This window comes from Micrasema longulum, unplaced genomic scaffold, assembly GCF_059751315.1.
Source record: "Micrasema longulum isolate JH-2025_06_02 unplaced genomic scaffold, ASM5975131v1 h1tg000073l, whole genome shotgun sequence".
NCBI lineage: Eukaryota > Metazoa > Arthropoda > Insecta > Trichoptera > Brachycentridae > Micrasema > Micrasema longulum.
The window spans coordinates 711,337-717,336 of NW_028277280.1; positions in this window are offsets into that span (position 1 = coordinate 711,337).

Genomic DNA, 6,000 nt, shown 5'->3' on the forward strand with positions numbered 1-6,000 from the left:
TTTAAATTTACGAAATTACAGATAAAACAATGGTTGCATTATTTAATGACATGTTTTTTCAAATGATATTTTATCATTTTTATAGTAATCTTCTGTTGTACGTAATATTTTGTTAGTAGTATTAACGTTTCTACAGGGACGCAAGAGATCCAATGCTCCTAGGCCCTTAGAAGTGCGGGCCCCATTTTGGTGACTAAGCAAAGAACAAACTTTTCTTATACATATTAACGTAGGTTGACATTATAAATAGTCAAGCAGACATAGGTACATACTTAACCCAAGGCCCGAGGCCGAACTGTGTGTTTTGAACAAAAACTTCACCTTTAAAATCTGAATTTTTAGTATTAATTACCTTTGACATATTGCGTGAAAAAACTCCCTCGAGTCACTGTATGATGATAACCTGAGGTTAGAAAATGATCGCCTGATAATCACCGTCTCTTTTCATCTTATTAAAATTATATATATATGTGTCTTACTTAGTGATCTAATTAAATTACATCGCTTTCTCACAAATGGAAATTTTTATATATATTATTTGTCCCAGGGCACTCAATATTTTGTCATTTTTGGAGATCCCGATGGACAGAATACTTCATTTAAAATTATCTAATATACCTACATATGTGATATAATTATTTTCTTGTGTGGTTAATGTTTACTTGAAGATTACAAAAAAGCTTGTGGTAGTGTTCATAGTAGTTGCTGAGATATTAATTAATTAATTGAAATTTGTAATGCTACCTACATTACGGAAACGGGCAGGTTTAATAGATAAGCTTCCAATACTATATATATACTTAATTTTCAATTTTCGGCCATGGCCGTTTTTAAGAATTGAGCTCGGGCCCCGTTGAAGGCTTGGGATCCCTGGCGGCCAGGTTCTCGCTATATTAATATACTAACCGCTCTAAAAAATCAACATTCGCAAAAAATGCACTTATAAAACAATTTAAAGTGAAATCCGGTAAATTTTCATCATTTTTACGTAAGTTTTTATTTTTTAATCGGGTTCAGAGGTTTGGACCCGTAGGCCGAGGCCTAGTGTGCCCAGTAGCGTGCCTAGGGTTTACGAGTAAGGCAAGCCCATATATATATTTTTTAAATTCACATGTGGTGTAATTCTCTGACAGCCTCATAGTATAGTGGCCAGCGCATTTACCTACCATGTAAAAGGTCTCGGGTTCGATTCCCGACATGGTGAAATATTTATTTAAAAATGTGTTTTTACACTTGAATGTGTCATAGTCCCTGGACTGAAGCGTAAGACTGATCATCTTACCTTTATGTAGCAAACATGATCAAGATACACTGCGATTGCAGTACTCTATGCACCATTAGGTGCGGAAAAGGAATGATGATGAATTAATTTGTGTGAAAACATGATGTGAGCTTTCTTCACTACAGTTGTACAGTCTACAAAGCATCCAAAAGGCGAATAAGATTTTTTTTTTTTTAATATGCATAGGATAATCTTTCTGAGGTCGTTTAAATAAACGAAATAAAGAAAACACAATATTATTTTACGTAAAGGAATTCCTCAGATATCAACCATTACCAATAAGTAACATCAATATAATATAGCGTGCGTAGAGTTAAATAATAATCTTCGGAACCCATAGATACATAAATATAAAATATAATTGATATAAGATATAGGAAAAGGAAAGTAGATAGGCAAATAAAAAAGAAACGTCGGCCATCTCTGAATTCATTTTATATATGACGTTTGCACAAAATTAAGTAAATTATCGTAAATGTTAACCAGTACGGGTCTTTATACAATTAAGATAAAAAAAACCGTTTAAAATTATCAAATTCCGTAAAAAAGAGCATAATAAACAATCGTAAAGTTAGTTCGATGCGAAATACGAGAGGCGCTCTCTGCCAACTTTACCCCAAAGAAGCTGGCTTCAGATTCCCATATAAAACTCAACATATACGGACAAACATTTGTTTAGTTTACTGTTTGGATCACATGCGAGTTGCACCGTGAAATAAGCCCCATAAGAAGCCCACGTGCGTGAGAAAGATAAGAAGACATTGTCGTTCGCGCACACAGATTTCATGCGGTTCGGATCTCGGGATGCGAACAGTACCAACGTCGAATAGATCTCTAATTCTCATGCGGCGCGAAATTTAAACAACGAAATGAATTATTTTTAAGCGTTTGGTTCAGATTTGGTAATTTTGAAATAAAATTAATAGGCAAGCCCGGCTTATGGGCTTCTATGGAAATACCGCCACTGAGTGTGCCTATAGCGAAAATGCAGCCCTGGTTATATACATATATCAAATTGCAAGAAACTTTTGACATTTAAACCTTTTGATATAGATTTTAAATTATTATCTTCTGTGTCATCTTGTTCGCTGCAGAGTGTTGTTGTTAATGTTGTCGGGGATGTCAGGCTCAAGACGTACATGCCTCTATTCCTCCCGATCCTAGGCCAAGATGAGGCCAGCATGTAATGAGGATCCTGTCAATTTCATTATTTGGTCGATCCATCTAAGGTAGGAGACAGTCCTCTTTGTTCCCCCTGAACTGTCCCTGTTTACTAACAGGTCTTTGAGACTTCTCGTTCTTTCTCTCAATATGTCAAAAAATATTCACTATCAATATTTCTTCAATTCATCCATCTGTATAATCATACGAATGCTTTAATTTTACATAAACAAAGTAATTTTGCAGTTTGGAAAACATTCCCTGGAAACATTAGATTCTAGAAAACAATCAATGCTCGTATTTTATAATTAACGATATAACATGAAAGTAAAATCAAATCAGTTCGGCGTACAGTAATTATTCTTTGACTATTTTTTATTACTTTTACATCGCACTCATGTTTATTTTGATAACCCTTGAACTTTTTTCAGTGCATATTGATAAACTATGATCCAGAGAAAAATTATCTATTTACATAATGCTCTTTTACTTCCATTATAATATTGGCGACTCCCTTCTGTAGTGCCTAAAATACTTGCCTCATGCACCAAGATTCTGGGTTCAAACCCGGTAAAATCAAAATGTCATAATTTTCTCAAGACTGATTGTTATTTGCTTTAATTTATCAATGGGATTGGCCTATTGTCATTTGTAGTGCAAAATATACATGTACAAAAATATTCATTGATTTTTTTCTTAATATTTATGTAAAAATTGCTCTTTTCAAAAATTTTCAAGCCAATTCTTATGTAAATTTATGAACCTGAATTTTAGAACCTGTACAAACATTTTATTTATATTTTTATGGAATAACTAATTTAATTTTGTATACTTTTAATTTAAAATGTGTTATTTGGACATGATGAGCATTGTTTTATATGTAGTTGAACACTTTAACAATATTATTCATTTTTAATCGCTTAATTTGCACAATAAAATTTATATTAGCAAACCACAGAGTATGTAAATATTTTTTTTATACATGATCGTAGTATGATCAGTGAGAGTCCAGGGACTATCCAATATTCTATGTAATGTAAAAATACATTTTAAATGAAATATTTCATGTCAACCATGTCGAGAATCAACTCCGAAACCTTTTACATGGTAAGTAAACGCTCTGACCAATTAGACCACAAGGCGGACAAAATAATTGAACGATTGCAAAGAACGATTTTATTATGATATCTAATTAATTTTCAAAATCAACATTAATTTAATCACAATTATAGGTATAGTAGAAATTATCGATCAATTCGGTGTGATAAACTAAGTGAATTAAACCGTGATAATATTAATATTATGTTTTTAGTTTGCGCTCACGATTCAAAAACACTTAAGTATATTTTGTGTTATTTTTTTAGAACGTACTTGAAATCCAAATAATCAAATAAGTAATTTATGTTATTTGAATGTGTATATTAAAACTGTACTATATGTGGTATTTAATATTAAGTACTCTTTTGTTTTTAAGAACTTTTTCTATTTTTATACTCATTTTATTTTAAATAAATAAATGGTGTCATTGTACAACTTGTTTTATTCACTATTTTATTTATTTTATTTTTATTTCATTGGAAAGCCAACAGACGTTTATAAATTTATAAGATACAATTATCTTATAAATACATATCATTAAGTCCAATTAGAGGCTTCCACATAATATTGTTATTGAATTGATATTACGCATTTCATCATCATTTCCTTTGCGCACATAATGGTGCATAGGGCACTGCATTGGTACACCAATCGCAGCGTACCTTGATAATTTTTGTTACACAAAGATAAGGTGATCAGTCTTACGCTTGAGGTACCAGTCAAGAGACTATGAAATATTCTGATGTGAAAACACCCTTCTAAATAAATAAAAGGGTGTTTTCACATCAGAATATTTCATAGTCCCTAGACTGGTACCTGAAGCGTAAGACTGATCACCTTACCTTCATGTAACAAAATTGATTGAGATATGCTGCGATTGGTGTACCAATCCAGTGCCCTATGCACCATTAGGTGTGGAAAGGGAATGATGACGATGATGAATTTTACAGGTTTGGAAGTGACTTTTAGCTTATTTTAATTATTAACATATTACAACCGAAATGAAAAACATTTTAGAGAAGGTAACATAGAAGTCTAGGCATTTACAGGTCTTATGACCTTCTATTGGCTGGTTTAAGTGGTCACTTTACACATGTGTAACTTAACAAATTACAACAGGGATGGAGAATACCTTCAAGAAGGGAATATGGGAGGGCTTATGACCTGTCATTGGCTGGTTTAATTGGCCACTTTACGCACTGTGTAACATTCACCGTTTTGCCTATGTTTGAACATCCATATTTCTAAAATTCTTCCATTTGTTGATTGTCTACAAACATTTGGACAAACTCAAATATTGTGTAACATTCACCATTCTGCCCATGTACATCTGTATTCCTTCAATATTTTTGTCTGTTAATGTTTGTGAAATAAAACAGCTGAAACCTTTATTTATGCGGGTGAGATTTATCTAATTGAATTATTTCACCTACATACTAGGCAACGCCTGAAAATGTTATTTTTTCAATTTCTATACTTCTTCATGGACCAAGTGGATTTATCAACAATATTTTGAGTTTGCCAAAATTTTTGTAGACAAGGGCTGGATTCAACTCTCTGGGGAGCTCTGGGATTAACATATTACAACAGAGATGAAGAACATTTAAAAAAGGATATTTAAATAAGTTTCTGTTTCGGCCGAAACTTGATAAGAAGTCGAAATGAACGTAGTTATGCAGAAAAGCACCCAAACTTTGGTGTGTGTCCACAAACCTGTGACTTGTGACGTTTAATTTGTTTCTGCTTTCAGCCGGTGAGTGTTAGTTGTCACGTTAAATTTGTAGGATTTAGGTAGTTGAGGGTTGGAGTTCCTACCCCAGTTAGAGATTGACAGAGAAGACACGAGGTTGCTGTTAGATGTTTATTTATTACATGGCGAATAAATAATGAATTACATCGGACGAGTGTTACGTCGATGGTGGGTTGAAGAGACTGCACTTGAACTACATGCTGGAACTAAGTGACGTCCTCGAAATGGTCTGATATGAACTGAACTTGTTGGGCTGACTAACTGAATGAGCTTACTGACGTTGGCTGCGTTGTAGTTCATTTCTTCATGGTAGGGACAAAGTGAATGTACTGCAGAACAATGCTCTTGGTTTAACGTGCAATACTATAAGAGTTGCATTATACAAATGTATTGGATTAGATAGAAAATGATGACATTTCATCGTCGGTCATTAGTCTACTTCAGGTGAACTAATTTAACACGTGTGTGTCATTGATTATGGACTATGGACCCTACAAATTTATGCCTTTTATTTCATTGTGTATTTGAACACCTATTTTAATGAACTTGTAAGGTTTCAATAAAAACGCTTAATTTTGGGCGTGTTTTTACCTATTTAAATATGTTTCGGTTTCGGCGGAATATGCTGCACATGCCTCAAGAGAGCCTTAACCATAGTCACCCCATCTTCACAAAAGGGAAGGCTGTCAATGACGATCTTTTGACTTTA